The following is a 25,638-nucleotide window of genomic DNA, read 5'->3' as shown; positions in this document are numbered from 1 at the left end:
AAACCCGCGATTTCCCGTAAATCCCGGGCTTGGCCCGTATAGTCAAAAGTATACAAAGAAAATACCCAGGGAGTAAACTCATTTCCCGAACGATTTTTTAAATTATTTTTTAACCACTAAAACGCATGAGACTTGTAGTCTTCAAACTTGTTTTCATTTTTGATGAGACGCTGAATAAAAGAAGTTTAATCGCCGGCAAACGAAAACCTGCGATTTCCCGTAAATCCCGGACTCGGCCTGTAAAATCAAAAGTATACAAAGAAAGTACCCAGGGTGTAAACTCATTTCCCGAACGATTTTTTAAATTATTATTTCCCCACTAAAGCCCATGAGACTTGTAGTTTTCAAAAATGTTTTCATTTTTGATGAGACACTGAATAAAAGAAGTTTAATCGCCGGAAAACGAAAACCCGCCATTTCCCGTAAATCCCGGGCTTGGCCTGTATAGTCAAAAGTATACAAAGAAAGTACCCCGGGAGTAAACTCACTTCCCGAACGATTTTTTATATTATTTTTTCACCACTAAAACGCAAGAGACTTGTAGTTTTCAAAAATATTTTCATTTTTGATGAGACGCTGAATAAAAGAAGTTTAATCGCTGGCAAACGAAAACCCGCCATTTCCCGTAAACCCCGGACTCGGCCCGTATAGTCGAATGTATACAAAGGAAGTACCCTGTGAGTAAACTAATTTCCACAACGATTTTTTAAATTATTTTTTCACCACTAAAACGCATAAGACTTGTAGTTTTCAAAAACGTTTTCATTTTTGAAGAGACGCTGAATAAAAGAAGTTTAATCGCCGGCAAACGAAAACCCGCGATTTCCCGTAAATCCCGGGCTTGGCCCGTATAGTCAAAAGTATACAAAGAAAGTACCCAGGGAGTAAACTCATTTCCCGAACGATTTTTTAAATTATTTTTTAACCACTAAAACCCATGAGACTTGTAGTCTTCAAACTTGTTTTCATTTTTGATGAGACGCTGAATAAAAGAAGTTTAATCGCCGGCAAACGAAAACCTGCAATTTCCCGTAAATCCCGGACTCGGCCTGTAAAATCAAAAGTATACAAAGAAAGTACCCAGGGTGTAAACTCATTTCCCGAACGATTTTTTAAATTATTATTTCACCACTAAAGCCCATGAGACTTGTAGTTTTTAAAAATGTTTTCATTTTTGATGAGACGCTGAATAAAAGAGGTTTAATCGCCGGCAAACGAAAACCCGCGATTTCCCGTAAATCCCGGACTCGGCCCGTATAGTCGAATATATACAAAGAAAGTACCCTGTGAGTAAACTCATTTCCAGAACGATTTTTTAAATTATTTTTTCACCACTAAAACGCATAAGACTTGTAGTTTTTAAAAATATTTTCATTTTTGATAAGACGCTGAATAAAAGAAGTTTAATCGCCGGCAAACGAAAAACCGCGATTTCCCGTAAATCCCGGGCTTGGCCCGTATAGTCAAATGTATACAAAGAAAGTACCCAAGGAGTAAACTCATTTCCTGAACGATTTTTTAAAATTTTTTTTCACCACTAAAACGCATGAGACTTGTAGTTTTCAAAATTGTTTTCATTTTTGATGAGACGCTGAATAAAAGAAGTTTCATCGCCGGCAAACGAAAACCCGCGATTTCCCGTAATTCCCGGGCTTGGCCAGTATAGTCAAAAGTATACAAAGAAAGTACCCAGGGAGTAAACTCATTTCCCGAGCGATTTTTTAAATTATCTTTTCACCACTAAAACGCATGAGACTTGTAGTTTTCAAAAATGTTTTCATTTTTGATAAGACACTGAATAAAAGAAGTTTAATCGCCGGCAAACAAAAAACCGCGATTTCCCGTAAATCCCGGGCTTGGCCCGTATAGTCAAATGTATACAAAGAAAGTACCCAGGGAGTAAACTCATTTCCTGAACGATTTTTTAAAAATTTTTTTCACCACTAAAACGAATGAGACTTGTAGTTTTCAAAATTGTTTTCCATTTTGATGAGACACTGAATAAAAGAAGTTTCATCGCCGGCAAACGAAAACCCGCGATTTCCCGTAATTCCCGGGCTTGGCCAGTATAGTCAAAAGTATACAAAGAAAGTACCCAGGGAGTAAACTCATTTCCCGAGCGATTTTTTAAATTATCTTTTCACCACTAAAACGCATGAGACTTGTAGTTTTCAAAAATGTTTTCATTTTTGATGAGACACTGAATAAAAGAAGTTTAATCACCGGCAAACGAAAAACCGCGATTTCCCGTAAATCCCGGACTCGGCCCGTATAGTCAAAAGTATACAAAGAAAGTACCCAGGGAGTAAACTCATTTTCCGAACGATTTTTTAAATTAATTTTTCACCACTAAAACGCATGAGACTTGTAGTTTTCAAAAATGTTTTCATTTTTGATGAGACACTGAATAAAAGAAGTTTAATCGCCGGAAAACGAAAACCCGCCATTTCCCGTAAATCCCGGGCTTGGCCCGTATAGTCAAAAGTATACAAAGAAAGTACCCAGGGAGTAAACTCACTTCCCGAACGATTTTTTATATTATTTTTTCACCACTAAAACGCATGAGACTTGTAGTTTTCAAAAATGTTTTCATTTTTGATGAGACGCTGAATAAAAGAAGTTTAATCGCCGGCAAACGAAAACCCGCCATTTCCCGTAAACCCCGGACTCGGCCCGTATAACCAAAAGTATACAAAGAAAGTACCCAGGGAGTAAACTCATTTCTCCGAACGATTTCTTAAATTATTTTTTCACCACTAAAACGCATGACACTTGTAGTTTTCAAAAATGTTTTCATTTTTGATAAGACGCTGAATAAAAGAAGTTTAATCGCCGGCAAAGGAAAACCCGCGATTTCCCGTAAATCCCGGGCTTGGCCCGTATAGTCGAATGTATACAAAGAAAGTACCCAGGGAGTAAACTCATTTCTCCGAACGATTTTTTAAATTATTTTTTCACCACTAAAACGCATGACACTTGTAGTTTTCAAAAATGTTTTCATTTTTGATGAGACACTGAATAAAAGAAGTTTATTCGCCGGAAAACAAAAACTTGCCATTTCCCGTAAACCCCGGACTCGGCCCGTATAGTCGAATGTATACAAAGAAAGTACCCTGTGAGTAAACTAATTTCCACAACGATTTTTTAAATTATTTTTTCACCACTAAAACGCATAAGACTTGTAGTTTTCAAAAATGTTTTCATTTTTGATGAGACGCTGAATAAAAGAAGTTTAATCGCCGGCAAAGGAAAACCCGCGATTTCCCGTAAATCCCTGGCTTGGCCCGTGTAGTCGAATGTATACAAAGAAAGTACCCAGGGAGTAAACTCATTTCTCCGAACGATTTTTTAAATTATTTTTTCACCACTAAAACGCATGACACTTGTAGTTTTCAAAAATGTTTTCATTTTTGATGAGACACTGAATAAAAGAAGTTTATTCGCCGGAAAACAAAAACCTGCCATTTCCCGTAAACCCCGGACTCGGCCCGTATAGTCGAATGTATACAAAGAAAGTACCCTGTGAGTAAACTAATTTCCACAACGATTTTTTAAATTATTTTTTCACCACTAAAACGCATAAGACTTATAGTTTTCAAAAATGTTTTCATTTTTGATGAGACGCTGAATAAAAGAAGTTTAATCGCCGGCAAAGGAAAACCCGCGATTTCCCGTAAATCCCTGGCTTGGCCCGTATAGTCGAATGTATACAAAGAAAGTACCCAGGGAGTAAACTCATTTCTCCGTACGATTTTTTAAATTATTTTTTCACCACTAAAACGCATGACACTTGTAGTTTTCAAAAATGTTTTCATTTTTGATGAGACGCTGAATAAAAGAAGTTTAATCGCCGGCAAAGGAAAACCCGCGATTTCCAGTAAATCCCGGGCTTGGCCCGTATAGTCGAATGTATACAAAGAAAGTACCCAGGGAGTAAACTCATTTCTCCGAACGATTTTTTAAATTATTTTTTCACCACTAAAACGCATGACACTTGTAGTTTTCAAAAATGTTTTCATTTTTGATGAGACACTGAATAAAAGAAGTTTATTCGCCGGAAAACGAAAACCTGCCATTTCCCGTAAACCCCGGACTCGGCCCGTATAGTCAAAAGTATACAAAGAAAGTACCCAGGGAGTAAACTCACTTCCCGAACGATTTTTTATATTATTTTTTCACCACTAAAACGCATGAGACTTGTAGTTTTTAAAAATGTTTTCATTTTTGATGAGACGCTGAATAAAAGAAGTTTAATCGCCGGCAAACGAAAACCCGCCATTTCCCGTAAACCCCGGACTCGGCCCGTATAATCAAAAGTATACAAAGAAAGTACCCAGGGAGTAAACTCATTTCTCCGAACGATTTTTTAAATTATTTTTTCACCACTAAAACGCATGACACTTGTAGTTTTCAAAAATGTTTTCATTTTTGATGAGACGCTGAATAAAAGAAGTTTAATCGCCGGCAAAGGAAAACCCGCAATTTCCCGTAAATCCCGGGCTTGGCCCGTATAGTCGAATGTATACAAAGAAAGTACCCAGGGAGTAAACTCATTTCTCTGAACGATTTTTTAAATTATTTTTTCACCACTAAAACGCATGACACTTGTAGTTTTCAAAAATGTTTTCATTTTTGATGAGACACTGAATAAAAGAAGTTTATTCGCCGGAAAACGAAAACCTGCCATTTCCCGTAAACCCCGGACTCGGCCCGTATAGTCGAATGTATACAAAGAAAGTACCCTGTGAGTAAACTAATTTCCACAACGATTTTTTAAATTATTTTTTCACCACTAAAACGCATGAGACTTGTAGTCTTCAAACTTGTTTTCATTTTTGATGAGACGCTGAATAAAAGAAGTTTAATCGCCGGCAAACGAAAACCTGCGATTTCCCGTAAATCCCGGACTCGGCCTGTAAAATCAAAAGTATACAAAGAAAGTACCCAGGGTGTAAACTCATTTCCCGAACGATTTTTTAAATTATTGTTTCCCCACTAAAGCCCATGAGACTTGTAGTTTTCAAAAATGTTTTCATTTTTGATGAGACACTTAATAAAAGAAGTTTAATCGCCGGAAAACGAAAACCCGCCATTTCCCGTAAATCCCGGGCTTGGCCTGTATAGTCAAAAGTGTACAAAGAAAGTACCCCGGGAGTAAACTCACTTCCCGAACGATTTTTTATATTATTTTTTCACCACTAAAACGCAAGAGACTTGTAGTTTTCAAAAATATTTTCATTTTTGATGAGACGCTGAATAAAAGAAGTTTAATCGCAGGCAAACGAAAACCCGCCATTTCCCGTAAACCCCGGACTCGGCCCGTATAGTCGAATGTATACAAAGGAAGTACCCTGTGAGTAAACTAATTTCCACAACGATTTTTTAAATTATTTTTTCACCACTAAAACGCATAAGACTTGTAGTTTTCAAAAACGTTTTCATTTTTGAAGAGACGCTGAATAAAAGAAGTTTAATCGCCGGCAAACGAAAACCCGCGATTTCCCGTAAATCCCGGGCTTGGCCCGTATAGTCAAAAGTATACAAAGAAAGTACCCAGGGAGTAAACTCATTTCCCGAACGATTTTTTAAATTATTTTTTAACCACTAAAACCCATGAGACTTGTAGTCTTCAAACTTGTTTTCATTTTTGATGAGACGCTGAATAAAAGAAGTTTAATCGCCGGCAAACGAAAACCTGCAATTTCCCGTAAATCCCGGACTCGGCCTGTAAAATCAAAAGTATACAAAGAAAGTACCCAGGGTGTAAACTCATTTCCCGAACGATTTTTTAAATTATTATTTCACCACTAAAGCCCATGAGACTTGTAGTTTTTAAAAATGTTTTCATTTTTGATGAGACGCTGAATAAAAGAGGTTTAATCGCCGGCAAACGAAAACCCGCGATTTCCCGTAAATCCCGGACTCGGCCCGTATAGTCGAATATATACAAAGAAAGTACCCTGTGAGTAAACTCATTTCCAGAACGATTTTTTAAATTATTTTTTCACCACTAAAACGCATAAGACTTGTAGTTTTCAAAAATATTTTCATTTTTGATGAGACGCTGAATAAAAGAAGTTTAATCGCCGGCAAACGAAAACCCGCGATTTCCCGTAAATCCCGGGCTTGGCCCGTATAGTCAAAAGAATACAAAGAAAATACCCAGGGAGTAAACTCATTTCCCGAACGATTTTTTAAATTATTTTTTAACCACTAAAACGCATGAGACTTGTAGTCTTCAAACTTGTTTTCATTTTTGATGAGACGTTGAATAAAAGAAGTTTAATCGCCGGCAAACGAAAACCTGCGATTTCCCGTAAATCCCGGACTCGGCCTGTAAAATCAAAAGTATACAAAGAAAGTACCCAGGGTGTAAACTCATTTCCCGAACGATTTTTTAAATTATTATTTCCCCACTAAAGCCCATGAGACTTGTAGTTTTCAAAAATGTTTTCATTTTTGATGAGACACTGAATAAAAGAAGTTTAATCGCCGGAAAACGAAAACCCGCCATTTCCCGTAAATCCCGGGCTTGGCCTGTATAGTCAAAAGTATACAAAGAAAGTACCCCGGGAGTAAACTCACTTCCCGAACGATTTTTTATATTATTTTTTCACCACTAAAACGCAAGAGACTTGTAGTTTTCAAAAATATTTTCATTTTTGATGAGACGCTGAATAAAAGAAGTTTAATCGCAGGCAAACGAAAACCCGCCATTTCCAGTAAACCCCGGACTCGGCCCGTATAGTCGAATGTATACAAAGAAAGTACCCTGTGAGTAAACTAATTTCCACAACGATTTTTTAAATTATTTTTTCACCACTAAAACGCATAAGACTTGTAGTTTTCCAAAACGTTTTCATTTTTGAAGAGACGCTGAATAAAAGAAGTTTAATCGCAGGCAAACGAAAACCCGCGATTTCCCGTAAATCCCGGGCTTGGCCCGTATAGTCAAAAGTATACAAAGAAAGTACCCAGGGAGTAAACTCATTTCCCGAACGATTTTTTAAATTATTTTTTAACCACTAAAACCCATGAGACTTGTAGTCTTCAAACTTGTTTTCATTTTTGATGAGACGCTGAATAAAAGAAGTTTAATCGCCGGCAAACGAAAACCTGCGATTTCCCGTAAATCCCGGACTCGGCCTGTAAAATCAAAAGTATACAAAGAAAGTACCCAGGGTGTAAACTCATTTCCCGAACGATTTTTTAAATTATTATTTTACCACTAAAGCCCATGAGACTTGTAGTTTTTAAAAATGTTTTCATTTTTGATGAGACGCTGAATAAAAGAGATTTAATCGCCGGCAAACGAAAACCCGCGATTTCCCGTAAATCCCGGACTCGGCCCGTATAGTCGAATATATACAAAGAAAGTACCCTGTGAGTAAACTCATTTCCAGAACGATTTTTTAAATTATTTTTTCACCACTAAAACGCATAAGACTTGTAGTTTTCAAAAATATTTTCATTTTTGATGAGACGCTGAATAAAAGAAGTTTAATCGCCGGCAAACGAAAACCCGCCATTTCCCGTAAACCCCGGACTCGGCCCGTATAGTTGAATGTATACAAAGAAAGTACCCTGTGAGTAAACTAATTTCCACAACGATTTTTTAAATTATTTTTTCACCACTAAAACGCATAAGACTTGTATTTTTCAAAAATGTTTTCATTTTTGATGAGACACTGAATAAAAGAAGTTTAATCGCCGGCAAACGAAAACCTGCGATTTCCCGTAAATCCCGGACTCGGCCTGTAAAATCAAAAGTATACAAAGAAAGTACCCAGGGTGTAAACTCATTTCCCGAACGATTTTTTAAATTATTATTTCACCACTAAAGCCCATGAGACTTGTAGTTTTCAAAAATGTTTTCATTTTTGATGAGACGCTTAATGAAAGAGGTTTAATCGCCGGCAAACGAAATCCCGCGATTTCCCCTAAATCCCGGGCTTGGCCCGTGTAGTCGAATGTATACAAAGAAAGTACCCAGGGAGTAAGCTCATTTCCCGAACGATTTTTTAATTCTTTTTTTCACCACTAAAACGCATGAGACTTGTAGTTTTCAAAAATGATTTCATTTTTGATGAGACGCTGATTGAAAGAAGTTTAATCGCCGGCAAACGAAAACCTGCGATTTCCCGTAAATCTCGGACTCGGCCCGTATAGTCAAAAGTATACAAAGAAAGTACCCAGGGTGTAAACTCATTTCCCGAACTATTTATTAAATTATTATTTCACCACTAAAGCCCATGAGACTTGTAGTTTTCAAAAATGTTTTCATTTTTGATGAGACACTGAATAAAAGAAGTTTAATCGCCGGAAAACGAAAACCCGCCATTTCCCGTAAATCCCGAGCTTGGCCCGTATAGTCAAAAGTATACAAAGAAAGTACCCAGGGAGTAAACTCACTTCCCGAACGATTTTTTATATTATTTTTTCACCACTAAAACGCATGAGACTTGTAGTTTTCAAAAATGTTTTCATTTTTGATGAGACGCTGAATAAAAGAAGTTTAATCGCCGGCAAACGAAAACCCGCGATTTCCCGTAAATCCCGGGCTTGGCCCGTATAGTCAAAAGTATACAAAGAAAGTACCCAGGGAGTAAACTAATTTCCACAACGATTTTTTAAATTATTTTTTCACCACTAAAACGCATAAGACTTGTAGTTTTCAAAAATGTTTTCATTTTTGATGAGACGCTGAATAAAAGAAGTTTAATCGCCGGCAAACGAAAACCCGCGATTTCCCGTAAATCCCGGGCTTGGCCCGTATATTCAAAAGTATACAAAGAAAGTACCCAGGGAGTAAACTCATTTCCCTAACGATTTTTTAAATTATTTTTTAACCACTAAAACGCATGAGACTTGTAGTCTTCAAAATTGTTTTCATTTTTGATGAGACGCTGAATAAAAGAAGTTTAATCGCCGGCAAACGAAAACCTGCGATTTCCCGTAAATCCCGGACTCGGCCTGTAAAATCAAAAGTATACAAAGAAAGTACCCAGGGTGTAAACTCATTTCCCGAACGATTTTTTAAATTATTATTTCCCCACTAAAGCCCATGAGACTTGTAGTTTTCAAAAATGTTTTCATTTTTGATGAGACACTGAATGAAAGAAGTTTAATCGCCGGAAAACGAAAACCCGCCATTTCCCGTAAATCCCGGGCTTGGCCTGTATAGTCAAAAGTATACAAAGAAAGTACCCCGGGAGTAAACTCACTTCCCGAACGATTTTTTATATTATTTTTTCACCACTAAAACGCAAGAGACTTGTAGTTTTCAAAAATATTTTCATTTTTGATGAGACGCTGAATAAAAGAAGTTTAATCGCCGGCAAACGAAAACCCGCCATTTCCCGTAAACACCGGACTCGGCCCGTATAGTCGAATGTATACAAAGAAAGTACCCTGTGAGCAAACTAATTTCCACAACGATTTTTTAAATTATTTTTTCACCACTAAAACGCATAAGACTTGTAGTTTTCAAAAACGTTTTCATTTTTGATGAGACGCTGAATAAAAGAAGTTTAATCGCCGGCAAACGAAAACCTGCGATTTCCCGTAAATCCCGGACTCGGCCTGTAAAATCAAAAGTATACAAAGAAAGTACCCAGGGTGTAAACTCATTTCCCGAACGATTTTTTAAATTATTATTTCACCACTAAAGCCCATGAGACTTGTAGTTTTTAAAAATGTTTTCATTTTTGATGAGACGCTGAATAAAAGAGGTTTAATCGCCGGCAAACGAAAACCCGCGATTTCCCGTAAATCCCGGACTCGGCCCGTATAGTCGAATATATACAAAGAAAGTAACCTGTGAGTAAACTCATTTCCAGAACGATTTTTTAAATTATTTTTTCACCACTAAAACGCATAAGACTTGTAGTTTTCAAAAATATTTTCATTTTTGATGAGACGCTGAATAAAAGAAGTTTAATCGCCGGCAAACGAAAAACCGCGATTTCCCGTAAATCCCGGGCTTGGCCCGTATAGTCAAATGTATACAAAGAAAGTACCCAGGGAGTAAACTCATTTCCTGAACGATTTTTTAAAATTTTTTTTCACCACTAAAACGCATGAGACTTGTAGTTTTCAAAATTGTTTTCATTTTTGATGAGACGCTGAATAAAAGAAGTTTCATCGCCGGCAAACGAAAACCCGCGATTTCCCGTAATTCCCGGGCTTGGCCAGTATAGTCAAAAGTATACAAAGAAAGTACCCAGGGAGTAAACTCATTTCCCGAGCGATTTTTTAAATTATCTTTTCACCACTAAAACGCATGAGACTTGTAGTTTTCAAAAATGTTTTCATTTTTGATGAGACACTGAATAAAAGAAGTTTAATCACCGGCAAACGAATAAACCGCGATTTCCCGTAAATCCCGGACTCGGCCCGTATAGTCAAAAGTATACAAAGAAAGTACCCAGGGAGTAAACTCATTTCCCGAACTATTTATTAAATTATTATTTCACCACTAAAGCCCATGAGACTTGTAGTTTTCAAAAATGTTTTCATTTTTGATGAGACGCTTAATGAAAGAGGTTTTATCGCCGGCAAACGAAATCCCGCGATTTCCCCTAAATCCCGGGCTTGGCCCGTATAGTCAAAAGTATACAAAGAAAGTACCCAGGGAGTAAACTCATTTCCCGAACGATTTTTTAATTCTTTTTTTCACCACTAAAACGCATGAGACTTGTAGTTTTCAAAAATGATTTCATTTTTGATGAGACGCTGAATGAAAGAAGTTTAATCGCCGGCAAACGAAAACCTGCGATTTCCCGTAAATCTCGGACTCGGCCCGTATAGTCAAAAGTATACAAAGAAAGTACCCAGGGTGTAAACTCATTTCCCGAACTATTTTTTAAATTATTATTTCACCACTAAAGCCCATGAGACTTGTAGTTTTCAAAAATGTTTTCATTTTTGATGAGACACTGAATAAAAGAAGTTTAATCGCCGAAAAACGAAAACCCGCCATTTCCCGTAAATCCCGGGTTTGGCCCGTATAGTCAAAAGTATACAAAGAAAGTACCCAGGGAGTAAACTCATTTCCCTAACGATTTTTTAAATTATTTTTTAACCACTAAAACGCATGAGACTTGTAGTCTTCAAAATTGTTTTCATTTTTGATGAGACGCTGAATAAAAGAAGTTTAATCGCCGGCAAACGAAAACCTGCGATTTCCCGTAAATCCCGGACTCGGCCTGTAAAATCAAAAGTATACAAAGAAAGTACCCAGGGTGTAAACTCATTTCCCGAACGATTTTTTAAATTATTATTTCCCCACTAAAGCCCATGAGACTTGTAGTTTTCAAAAATGTTTTCATTTTTGATGAGACACTGAATAAAAGAAGTTTAATCATTTCATTTTTGATGAGACGCTGAATAAAAGAAGTTTCATCGCCGGCAAACGAAAACCCGCGATTTCCCGTAATTCCCGGGCTTGGCCAGTATAGTCAAAAGTATACAAAGAAAGTACCCAGGGAGTAAACTCATTTCCCGAGCGATTTTTTAAATTATCTTTTCACCACTAAAACGCATGAGACTTGTAGTTTTCAAAAATGTTTTCATTTTTGATGAGACACTGAATAAAAGAAGTTTAATCACCGGCAAACGAATAAACCGCGATTTCCCGTAAATCCCGGACTCGGCCCGTATAGTCAAAAGTATACAAAGAAAGTACCCAGGGAGTAAACTCATTTTCGAACGATTTTTTAAATTAATTTTTCACCACTAAAACGCATGAGACTTGTAGTTTTCAAAAATGTTTTCATTTTTGATGAGACGCTTAATGAAAGAGGTTTTATCGCCGGCAAACGAAATCCCGCGATTTCCCCTAAATCCCGGGCTTGGCCCGTGTAGTCGAATGTATACAAAGAAAGTACCCAGGGAGTAAACTCATTTCCCGAACGATTTTTTAATTCTTTTTTTCACCACTAAAACGCATGAGACTTGTAGTTTTCAAAAATGATTTCATTTTTGATGAGACGCTGAATGAAAGAAGTTTAATCGCCGGCAAACGAAAACCTGCGATTTCCCGTAAATCTCGGACTCGGCCCGTATAGTCAAAAGTATACAAAGAAAGTACCCAGGGTGTAAACTCATTTCCCGAACTATTTTTTAAATTATTATTTCACCACTAAAGCCCATGAGACTTGTAGTTTTCAAAAATGTTTTCATTTTTGATGAGACACTGAATAAAAGAAGTTTAATCGCCGAAAAACGAAAACCCGCCATTTCCCGTAAATCCCGGGTTTGGCCCGTATAGTCAAAAGTATACAAAGAAAGTACCCAGGGAGTAAACTCACTTACCGAACGATTTTTTATATTATTTTTTCACCACTAAAACGCATAAGACTTGTAGTTTTCAAAAATGTTTTCATTTTTGATGAGACGCTGAATAAAAGAAGTTTAATCGCCGGCAAAGGAAAACCCGCGATTTCCCGTAAATCCCGGGCTTGGCCCGTATAGTCGAATGTATACAAAGAAAGTACCCAGGGAGTAAACTCATTTCTCCGAACGATTTTTTAAATTATTTTTTCACCACTAAAACGCATGGCACTTGTAGTTTTCAAAAATGTTTTCATTTTTGATGAGACGCTGAATAAAAGAAGTTTAATCGCCGGCAAAGGAAAACCCGCGATTTCCCGTAAATCCCGGGCTTGGCCCGTATAGTCGAATGTATACAAAGAAAGTACCCAGGGAGTAAACTCATTTCCCGAACGATTTTTTAATTTTTTTTTTCACCACTAAAACGCATGAGACTTGTAGTTTTCAAAAATGTTTTCATTTTTGATGAGACGCTGAATGAAAGAAGTTTAATCGCCGGCAAACGAAAACCTGCGATTTCCCGTAAATCCCGGACTCGGCCCGTATAGTCAAAAGTATACAAAGAAAGTACCCAGGGTGTAAACTCATTTCCCGAACGATTTTTTAAATTATTATTTCACCACTAAAGCCCATGAGACTTGTAGTTTTCAAAAATGTTTTCATTTTTAATGAGACGCTGAATAAAAGAAGTTTAATCGCCGGCAAACGAAAACCTGCGACTTCCCGTAAATCTCGGACTCGACCCGTATAGTCAAAAGTGTACAAAGAAAGTACCCAGGGTGTAAACACATTTCCAGAACGATTTTTTAAATTAATATTTCACCACTAAAGCGCATGAGACTTGTAGTTCTTAAAAATGTTTTCATTTTTGATGAGACGCTGAATGAAGGAAGTTTAATCGCCGGCAAACGAAAACCTGCGATTTCCCGTAAATCCCGGACTCGCCCCGTATACTCAAAAGTATACAAAGAAAGTACCCAGGGTGTAAACTCATTTCCCGAACGATTTTTTATATTATTTTTTCACCACTAAAACGCATGAGACTTGTAGTTTTCAAAAATGTTTTCATTTTTGATGAGACACTGAATAAAAGAAGTTTAATCGCCGGCAAACGAAAACCCGCGATTTCCCGTAAATCCTGGGCTTGGCCCGTATAGTTAAAAGTATACAAAGAAAGTACCCAGGGAGTAAACTCATTTTCCGAACGATTTTTTAAATTAATTTTTCACCACTAAAACGCATGAGACTTGTAGTTTTCAAAAATGTTTTCATTTTTGATGAGACGCTTACTGAAAGAGGTTTAATCGCCGGCAAACGAAAACCTGCGATTTCCCGTAAATCTCGGACTCGGCCCGTATAGTCAAAAGTATACAAAGAAAGTACCCAGGGTGTAAACACATTTCCAGAACGATTTTTTAAATTAATATTTCACCACTAAAGCGCATGAGACTTGTAGTTTTTAAAATTGTTTTCATTTTTGATGAGACGCTGAATGAAGGAAGTTTAATCGCCGGCAAACGAAAACCTGCGATTTCCCGTAAATCCCGGACTCGGTCCGTATACTCAAAAGTATACAAATAAAGTACCCAGGGTGTAAACTCATTTCCCGAACGATTTTTTATATTATTTTTTCACCACTAAAACGCATGAGACTTGTAGTTTTCAAAAATGTTTTCATTTTTGATGAGACACTGAATAAAAGAAGTTTAATCGCCGGCAAACGAGAACCCGCGATTTCCCGTAAATCCTGGGCTTGTCCCGTATAGTTAAAAGTATACAAAGAAAGTACCCAGGGAGTAAACTCATTTCCCGAACGATTTTTTAATTCTTTTTTTCACCACTAAAACGCATTAGACTTGTAGTTTTCAAAAATGATTTCATTTTTGATGAGACGCTGAATGAAAGAAGTTTAATCGCCGGCAAACGAAAACCTGCGATTTCCCGTAAATCTCGGACTCGGCCCGTATAGTCAAAAGTATACAAAGAAAGTACCCAGGGTGTAAACTCATTTCCCGAACTATTTTTTAAATTATTATTTCACCACTAAAGCCCATGAGACTTGTAGTTTTCAAAAATGTTTTCATTTTTGATGAGACACTGAATAAAAGAAGTTTAATCGCTGGAAAACGAAAACACGCCATTTCCCGTAAATCCCGGGCTTGGCCCGTATAGTCAAAAGTATACAAAGAAAGTACCCAGGGAGTAAACTCACTTCCCGAACGATTTTTTATATTATTTTTTCACCACTAAAACGCATGAGACTTTTAGTTTTCAAAAATGTTTTCATTTTTGATGAGACGCTGAATAAAAGAAGTTTAATCGCCGGCAAACGAAAACCCGCCATTTCCCGTAAACCCCGGACTCGGCCCGTATAACCAAAAGTATACAAAGAAAGTACCCAGGGAGTAAACTTATTTCTCCTAACGATTTTTTAAATTATTTTTTCACCACTAAAACGCATGACACTTGTAGTTTTCAAAAATGTTTTCATTTTTGATGAGACGCTGAATAAAAGAAGTTTAATCGCCGGCAAAGGAAAACCCGCGATTTCCCGTAAATCCCGGGCTTGGCCCGTATAGTCGAATGTATACAAAGAAAGTACCCAGGGAGTAAACTCATTTCCCAAACGATTTTTTAATTTTTTTTTTCACCACTAAAACGCATGAGACTTGTAGTTTTCAAAAATGTTTTCATTTTTGATGAGATGCTGAATGAAAGAAGTTTAATCGCCGGCAAACGAAAACCTGCGATTTCCCGTAAATCCCGGACTCGGCCCGTATAGTCAAAAGTATACAAAGAAAGTACCCAAGGTGTAAACTTATTTCCCGAACGATTTTTTAAATTATTATTTCACCACTAAAGCCCATGAGACTTGTAGTTTTCAAAAATGTTTTCATTTTTGATGAGACGCTGAATAAAAGAAGTTTAATCGCCGACAAACGAAAACCTGCGACTTCCCGTAAATCTCGGACTCGGCCCGTATAGTCAAAAGTGTACAAAGAAAGTACCCAGGGTGTAAACACATTTCCAGAACGATTTTTTAAATTAATATTTCACCACTAAAGCGCATGAGACTTGTAGTTTTTAAAAATGTTTTCATTTTTGATGAGACGCTGAATGAAGGAAGTTTAATCGCCGGCAAACGAAAACCTGCGATTTCCCGTAAATCCCGGACTCGGCCCGTATACTCAAAAGTATACAAATAAAGTACCCAGGGTGTAAACTCATTTCCCGAACGATTTTTTATATTATTTTTTCACCACTAAAACGCATGAGACTTGTAGTTTTCAAAAATGTTTTCATTTTTGATGAGACACTGAATAAAAGAAGTTTAATCGCCGGCAAACGAGAACCCGCGATTTCCCGTAAATCCTGGGCTTGGCCCGTGTAGTTAAAAGTATACAAAGAAAGTACCCAGGGAGTAAACTCATTTCCCGAACGATTTTTTAATTCTTTTTTTCACCACTAAAACGCATTAGACTTGTAGTTTTCAAAAATGATTTCATTTTTGATGAGACGCTGAATGAAAGAAGTTTAATCGCCGGCAAACGAAAACCTGCGATTTCCCGTAAATCTCGGACTCGGCCCGTATAGTCAAAAGTATACAAAGAAAGTACCCAGGGTGTAAACTCATTTCCCGAACTATTTTTTAAATTATTATTTCACCACTAAAGCCCATGAGACTTGTAGTTTTCAAAAATGTTTTCATTTTTGATGAGACACTGAATAAAAGAAGTTTAATCGCTGGAAAACGAAAACACGCCATTTCCCGTAAATCCCGGGCTTGGCCCGTATAGTCAAAAGTATACAATGAAAGTACCCAGGGAGTAAACTCACTTCCCGAACGATTTTTTATATTATTTTTTCACCACTAAAACGCATGAGACTTGTAGTTTTCAAAAATGTTTTCATTTTTGATGAGACGCTGAATAAAAGAAGTTTAATCGCCGGCAAACGAAAACCCGCCATTTCCCGTAAACCCCGGACTCGGCCCGTATAACCAAAAGTATACAAAGAAAGTACCCAGGGAGTAAACTCATTTCTCCGAACGATTTTTTAAATTATTTTTTCACCACTAAAACGCATGACACTTGTAGTTTTCAAAAATGTTTTCATTTTTGATGAGACGCTGAATAAAAGAAGTTTAATCGCCGGCAAAGGAAAACCCGCGATTTCCCGTAAATCCCGGGCTTGGCCCGTATAGTCGAATGTATACAAAGAAAGTACCCAGGGAGTAAACTCATTTCCCAAACGATTTTTTAATTTTTTTTTTCACCACTAAAACGCATGAGACTTGTAGTTTTCAAAAATGTTTTCATTTTTGATGAGACGCTGAATGAAAGAAGTTTAATCGCCGGCAAACGAAAACCTGCGATTTCCCGTAAATCCCGGACTCGGCCCGTATAGTCAAAAGTATACAAAGAAAGTACCCAAGGTGTAAACTCATTTCCCGAACGATTTTTTAAATTATTATTTCACCACTAAAGCCCATGAGACTTGTAGTTTTCAAAAATGTTTTCATTTTTGATGAGACGCTGAATAAAAGAAGTTTAATCGCCGACAAACGAAAACCTGCGACTTCCCGTAAATCTCGGACTCGGCCCGTATAGTCAAAAGTGTACAAAGAAAGTACCCAGGGTGTAAACACATTTCCAGAACGATTTTTTAAATTAATATTTCACCACTAAAGCGCATGAGACTTGTAGTTTTTAAAAATGTTTTCATTTTTGATGAGACGCTGAATGAAGGAAGTTTAATCGCCGGCAAACGAAAACCTGCGATTTCCCGTAAATCCCGGACTCGGCCCGTATACTCAAAAGTATACAAAGAAAGTACCCAGGGTGTAAACTCATTTCCCGAACGATTTTTTATATTATTTTTTCACCACTAAAACGCATGAGACTTGTAGTTTTCAAAAATGTTTTCATTTTTGATGAGACACTGAATAAAAGAAGTTTAATCGCCGGCAAACGAAAACCCGCCATTTCCCGTAAATCCTGGGCTTGGCCCGTATAGTTAAAAGTATACAAAGAAAGTACCCAGGGAGTAAACTCACTTCCCGAACGATTTTTTATATTATTTTTTCACCACTAAAACGCATGAGACTTGTAGTTTTCAAAAATGTTTTCATTTTTGATGAGACGCGGAATAAAAGAAGTTTAATCGCCGGCAAAGGAAAACCCGCGATTTCCCGTAAATCCCGGGATTGGCCCGTATAGTCGAATGTATACAAAGAAAGTACCCAGGGAGTAAACTCATTTCCCGAACGATTTTTTAATTTTTTTTTTCACCACTAAAACGCATGAGACTTGTAGTTTTCAAAAATGTTTTCATTTTTGATGAGACGCTGAATAAAAGAAGTTTAATCGCCGGCAAACGAAAACCCGCCATTTCCCGTAAATCCCGGGCTTGGCCCGTATAGTCGAATGTATACAAAGAAAGTACCCAGGGAGTAAACTCATTTCCCGAACGATTTTTTAATTTTTTTTTTCACCACTAAAACGCATGAGACTTGTAGTTTTCAAAAATGTTTTCATTTTTGATGAGACGCTGAATAAAAGAAGTTTAATCCCCGGCAAACGAAAACCCGCCATTTCCCGTAAACCCCGGACTCGGCCCGTATAGTCAAAAGTGTACAAAGAAAGTACCCAGGGTGTAAACACATTTCCAGAACGATTTTTTAAATTAATATTTCACCACTAAAGCGCATGAGACTTGTAGTTTTTAAAATTGTTTTCATTTTTGATGAGACGCTGAATGAAGGAAGTTTAATCGCCGGCAAACGAAAACCTGCGATTTCCCGTAAATCCCGGACTCGGCCCGTATACTCAAAAGTATACAAAGAAAGTACCCAGGGTGTAAACTCATTTCCCGAACGATTTTTTATATTATTTTTTCACCACTAAAACGCATGAGACTTGTAGTTTTCAAAAATGTTTTCATTTTTGATGAGACACTGAATAAAAGAAGTTTAATCGCCGGCAAACGAAAACCCGCCATTTCCCGTAAACCCCGGACTCGGCCCGTATAATCAAAAGTATACAAAGAAAGTACCCAGGGAGTAAACTCATTTCCCGAACGATTTTTTAAATTATTTTTTCACCACTAAAACGCATGAGACTTGTAGTTTTCAAAAATGTTTTCATTTTTGATGAGACGCTGATTAAAAGAAGTTTAATCGCCGGCAAACGAAAACCTGCGACTTCCCGTAAATCCCGGACTCGGCCCGTATAGTCAAAAGTGTACAAAGAAAGTACCCAGGGTGTAAACTCATTTCCAGAACGATACTTTAATTGTATATATATACTCATACCTGTATTTCTTTTTTGCTGAGGCAGCAACAGTGTCCATTGTACTTCCACCAGTTTCCATTTTTGAGATAGTATACACTTTTATGATTATTATTATCTAGAAGGTGAAAATCTGAAGAGTAATTGAAAGTATGGTAGCATTGTTGTTTTGTCAGAAAAGGCGATCAGGAAAAGCAAACTAATCAAAACTTACACAATCTTTTATCAAAAATATACTTTTCGAGCTTAGCCTAGATGCTTAACTATTTAATACAAAAAGGTTTTGGCAGAAAAACTTTGGCATAAAACTTTTCAGATAGATTTTTAAAATTTTAGTCAAAAATGTTGGTCAAATATAAAAAAAACAACACAAACAGAAAAACAAAACACAGACAAACATACAAAAAACAACACAAACATTGATGATAAAGATGAAGAAGTTTTTGACTGAAACTAGAAAAAAAAAGTTGTACTAAATGTATAAACTATATTTTATAAAAGTTTAGAGCCTGGCTTTAAAATGTTTCTAATACAAAACGTTAGATTAATGGACAATATAAAAACTTACGTTGAAAATTCAAACTTACAGGATCTATTTTGTAAAAGAACTTTTAAAATATTCTCTTGCAAATAAGATAGTTGAAAGCATAATAAATAAAAAGAGTGCACATATATAAATGTCCAAATTAAAAACACGAATTTTTCACCACAGGAACTATAACCATTAAATCTTTACTATGGCGGTGCAGTCGAGCATGCACAAATTTTCCCATTATGCGCAAAACAGGGATGAATGAGGAAGCTCCAGCCAGTTCATAAAGGTTATTATGCCATAACTCTAATGGCTTTCCAAATTCAAATCTTATATGATCTGGAACTGAAAGAAACCAATCACAAAACGCCAACCAATGTTCATAGCTCGTATCGTGAATAGTTAAAGTATGCTTGAGAAAATACTTGATTATACCTGGTCGGGGAGATAATTCCATTTCGTCAAACGATTTGATATTACCATCATTAGATGCCCAATGGGCTACAATATATGAAGATCTATTGTTTCTGGAAAGATCAGATCCATAAATATTACCACTGATGCTTAACTCAGTAACTTTCAAAGAAGATGGAGATATTACAGCAGAATTGAAATCAACAAGTGGATACATGTACATGTATGTTTTTCGCAGACTCTCAAGCTCATATGAAGATAATGTATATACAGTTGGAATTCGCAAATTGACAGCATTAGTCACGTTGTGCCATATTTGAATGGTTGGATCAATCGTTCTATAAATAAAACAAAACACTTTAAAGTTTTTAATAACACTTCATCAAAAAAATTAAAAATTTGAAAATTTGAACAGCAAAAATTTATGTCATATGAATGTAGGTTTTTTTTGTTAGTTCTCCTTTAATAATGCCACTCAAATATTTTTATTAGTTCTCAAAAAAGTAGTATATATAAAGTAAAATAAATAAAAAATCAAACAACCTAAATATTTTACTTCTTCGCAACAAATGAATTATGGACAAACAGAAGTTAAAAAATTACCTGGATGAAAGTTTTACACAATCAATAATATTTGGAGAAGCCATATCATTTAAAGTTCCTCTCTGATCATATGCATGCCTCAATAATTTAAATATGCTGCTAAAAACACCTAAAAAATTCTGTCGGTTTTGGCATATTTAGTACATCATTATCACGAGAAAATCTGTTCATCACTTGAAATTCGATCTCTTTTTTATTGTTGGGAAAACTTCCCAATAGACCATTATAACGCTCAAATGAAAATAACCAAAAAGAATATATTGGCCCATAATCTAGTATGCAATCTTTCAAATGTAAATGCAGATGCATGTTGGGAGTGACACGTTCACATCCATACAGAACTTCGAACGTAGAACAAAACTGCTGTAAAAGATTGTTGGCAACTATAACATCACGTATCGTAATAACACGACGGCATAAATATTGGCAAGCCAAAACAAACTTTCTGAAACATTCAAGGTGACGCTTAGGTATGAACTCTCTTAATGAAAAAATCGAAAAGAGTAATGTCCAATTTTTGTGTTCATCAGCAGTAAATCCATCGAAGCTACTAACAATTTTGTTGGGTATTTTGCCAACATCAGCTGGTACCACAAAGCTATCGGTTTTCTGCTGGATCTTTTCCAAGGTTGGTTTACTCAGGTAGCCCAGTTCCTTCCATATCTTTAAAAGGTGTTTGGATGTCCCAAGAAATAAATTGTGCATAGGATTAACGATTGACATTCGTACTGTATCAAAATAAGACAATTCTGCAAGAACAGAATATCTTGTGCCATACATTGATTCCAATTTGTCCCGATCATTAGCTGTGTCAGCTTCGAGAATTTCCATCATTTGCTCTCTATGCTCTTCTGTTGTTCGTTTTTCCTAACTGTCAACATCAAAACCACTATAATCTCGTTCACCCACTTTGCCAGGAAAAACCTTCTTGCATTTCGAACATCCATGAGCAGCTGCATGACTTATATTCAAATAAAAAACAACAACATTGCGAATTTGTAAAATTTACAAAATCCACCAAATTCAATTCACGCCAAAATTAATAATTTTTTGCTCTCCGTCAATTTTAAAAAAGTCTGATTGGTAAGTTTTTTATTTTAGTATTTGACGACGAGTGACTTTCTTTTCAACTAAGTTTATGGTTTAAAAAGAAAAAAGCAACGATTTAAAAAGAAAAAATCAACTTTCATGTTTGTTTTCATCCGCCAAATAAAATTCTGCCAAATTTACTTTCACTAAATTTTCTTCTCAAAACGCCAAAATTAATAATTTTTTGCTCTCCGTCAATTTAAAAAAAGTCTGATTGGTAAGTTTTTTATTTTAGTATTTGACGACGAGTGACTTTCTTTTCAACTAAGTTTATGGCTTAAAAAGAAAAAAGCAATGATTTAAAAAGAAAAAATCAACTTTCATGTTTCTTTTCATCCGCCAAATAAAATTCTGCCAAATTTACTTTCACTAAATTTTCTTCCCGTCAAAGTTTCTTCCCTTACGTTTGTTTCATCCATAAATCATTTATTGACACATGTGAACACAATACATAATACTTTAACAGCATGTTGAGAAAAGTTATACTTATAGAAACATAGAAAAAACTAAAAACTCACCTAAATAACCACATAACTTTCTACATGCGGGTATATCACATCCAACACACAGTAATGCTAATCGAAATACTTCTAATTTTCCTGATAACGCATAGACAATAGTGAATCCTTGATGCCATGCAGTATTTAATTCACTTATTAAAGGTGCTATAAAGGTGTTAGTTGGAGGTTCTTTCTGCATATTTGGGATAATTCCAACAAGAATAACGTTCTCTCTTTTAAATCGCTCAACACGTGGAAGATTTAAAACAACGAGATATATACCACCAATAGAATAACTGGACAAATGTTTGAACGGCTGAAACCAATCTATATTTAACATTACTGCATAGTGCGTAGGTTCTGAAAAATACCATTCTCCTGTGCGTGAAAATTTTTTCCATATTTCACCATCAAAAATGTCACTGTATGTATCTGGATAAGATTTCAAATTTCTCCATTTTTCGCAATCAGTTTCAAATCCTTCCCTGTTTGTTAATACTTCTAAGGACTTCTGAATTGATCTGTAACAATATGATTTAAAAGGCACTAAAATTGTTACCCCTGATGGTGATTTTATGACTCGCATGAGTTTTTCACCACATTTTTTTCTATAATGTTTCAATCGATGATTCGAAAATTTTACATATGCACATGTAGCTGATATTAAATTATCCTTTCAGCACTAAAACGCATGAGACTTGTAGTTTTCAATAATGTTTTCATCTTTGATGAGACGCTGAATAAAAGAAGTTTAATCGCCGGCAAACGAAAACCCGCCATTTCCCGTAAACCCCGGGCTTGGCCCGTATAGTCAAAAGTATACAAAGAAAGTACCCGGGGTGTAAACTCATTTCCCGAACGATTTTTTAAATTATTATTTTACCACTAAAGCCCATGAGACTTGTAGTTTTTAAAAATGTTTTCATTTTTGATGAGACGCTGAATAAAAGAAGTTTAATCGCCGGCAAACGAAAACCCGCGATTTCCCGTAAATCCCGGGCTTGGCCCGTATAGTCGAATGTATACAAAAAAAGTACACTGTGAGTAAACTCATTTCCAAAACGTTTTTTTAAATTATCTTTTCACCACTAAAACGCATGAGACTTGTAGTTTTCAAAAATGTTTTCATTTTTGATGGGACGCTGAATAAAAGAAGTTTAATCGCCGGCAAACGAAAACCCGCGATTTCCCGTAAATCGCGGACTCGGCCGGTATAGTCAAAAGTATACAAAGAAAGTACCCAGGGAGTAAACTCATTTTCCGAACGATTTTTTAAATTATTTTTTCACCACTAAAACGCATGAAACTTGTAGTTTTCAAAAATGTTTTCATTTTTGATGAGACGCTTAATGAAAGAGGTTTAATTGCCGGCAAACGAAAACCAGCGATTTCCCCTAAATCCCGGGCTTGGCACGTGTAGTCGAATGTATACAAAGAAAGTACCCAGGGAGTAAACTCATTTCCCGAACGATTTTTTAAAATATTTTTTCACCACTAAAACGCATGAGACTTGTAGTTTTCAGAAATCTTTTCATTTTTGATGAGACGCTTAATGAAAGTGGTTTAATCGCCGGCAAACGAAAACCCGCGATTTCCCGTAAATCCCGTGCTTGGCCCGTATAGTCGAATGTATACAAAGAAAGTACCCTGTGAGTAAACTCGTTTCCAAAACGATTTTTTAAATTATCATTTCACCACTAAAACGCATGAGACTTGTAGTTTTCAAAAATGTTTTCATTTTTTATGAGACACTGAATAAAAGAAGTTTAATCGCCCGCAAACGAAAACCCGCCATTTGCCGTAAATCCCGGGCTTGGCCCCTATAGTCAAAAGTAAACAAAGAAAGTACCCAGGGAGTAAACTCTTTTCCCGAAAGATTTTTTCATATTATTTTTTCACCACTAAATCGCATGAGACTTGTAGTTTTCAAAAATGTTTTCATTTTTGATGAGACACTGAATAAAAGATTTTTAATCGCCGGCAAACAAAAACCCGCGATTTCCCGTAAATCCCGGACTCGGCCCGTATAGTCAAAAGTATACAAAGAAAGTACCCAGGGAGTAAACTCATTTCCCGACCGATTTTTTAAATTATTTTTTCACCACTAAAACGCATGAGACTTGTAGTTTTCAGAAATGTTTTCATTTTTGATGAGACGCTTAATGAAAGTGGTTTGATCGCCGGCAAAGGAAAACCCGCGATTTCCCGTAAATCCCGGGCTTGGCCCGTATAGTCGAATGTATACAAAGAAAGTACCCTATGAGTAAACTCATTTCCAAAACGATTTTTTAAATTATCTTTTCACCACTAAAGCGCATGAGACTTGTAGTTTTCAAAAATGTTTTCATTTTTGATGAGACGCTGAATAAAAGAAGTTTAATCGCCGGCAAACGAAAACCCGCCATTTCCCGTAAACCCCGGGCTTGGCCCGTATAGTCAAAAGTATACAAAGAAAGTACCCGGGGTGTAAACTCATTTCCTAAACGAATGAGACTTGTAGTTTTCAAAAATGTTTTCATTTTTGATGAGACGCTGAATAAAAGAAGTTTAATCGCTGGCAAACGAAAACCTGCGATTTCCCGTAAATCCCGGACTCGGCCCGTATAGTGCAAAGTATACAAAGAAAGTGCCCAGGGTGTAAACTCATTTCCCGAACGATTTTTTAAATTATTATTTCACCACTAAAGCCCATGAGACTTGTAGTTTTTAAAAATGTTTTCATTTTTGATGAGACGCTGAATAGAAGAAGCTTAATCGATGGCAAACGAAAACCCGCGATTTCCCGTAAATCCCGGGCTTGGCCTGTATAGTCGAATGTATACAAAGAAAGTACCCTGTGAGTAAACTCAATTCCAAAACAATTTTTTATATTATCTTTTTACCACTACAAGCTTGAGACTTGTAGTTTTCAAAAATGTTTTCATTTTTGATGAGACGCTTAATGAAAGAGGTTTAATCGCCGGCAAACGAAAACCCGCGATTTCCCGTAAATCCCGGGCTTGGCCAGTATAGTCAAAAGTATATAAAGAAAGTACCCAGGGAGTAAACTCATTTCCCGAACGATTTTTTAAATTATTTTTTCACCACTAAAACGCATGAGACTTGTAGTTTTGAGAAATGTTTTCATTCTTGATGAGACGCTTAATGAAAGTGGTTTAATCGCCGGCAAACGAAAACCCGCGATTTCCCGTAAATCCCGGGCTTGGCAAGTATAGTCGAATGTATACCAAGAAAGTACCCTGTGAGTAAACTCATTTCCAAAACGATTTTTTAAATTATCTTTTCACCACTAGAACGCATGAGACTTGTAGTTTTTAAAGATGTTTTCATTTTTGATGAGACGCTGAATAAAAGAAGTTTAATCGCCGCTAAACAAAAACCCGCCATTTCCCGTAAACCCCGGACTCGGCCCGTATAGTCAAAAGTATACAAAGAAAGTACCCAGGGAGTAAACTCATTTCCCGAACGGTTTTTTAAATAATTTTTTTACCACTAAAACGCATGAGACTTGTAGTTTTCAAAAATGTTTTTATTTTTGATGAGACGCTTAATGAAAGAGGTTTAATCGCCGGCAAACGAAAACCCGCGATTTCCCGTAAATCCAGGGCTTGGCCCGTATAGTCGAATGTATATAAAGAAAGTACCCTGTGAGTTAACTCATTTCCAGAACGATTTTTTAAATTATATTTTCACCACTAAAACGCATAAGACTTGTAGTTTTCAAAAATGTTTTCATTTTTGATGAGACGCTGAATAAAAGAAGTTTAATCGCCGGCAAACGAAAACCCGCGATTTCCCGTAAATCCCGGGATTGGCCCGTATAGTCAAAAGTGTACAAACAAAGTACCCAGGGAGTAAACTAATTTCCCGAACGATT

This window comes from Hydractinia symbiolongicarpus, chromosome 9 (genome assembly GCF_029227915.1).
Source record: "Hydractinia symbiolongicarpus strain clone_291-10 chromosome 9, HSymV2.1, whole genome shotgun sequence".
Taxonomy (NCBI): domain Eukaryota; kingdom Metazoa; phylum Cnidaria; class Hydrozoa; order Anthoathecata; family Hydractiniidae; genus Hydractinia; species Hydractinia symbiolongicarpus.
Note: the sequence above shows the minus strand (reverse complement) of the source record.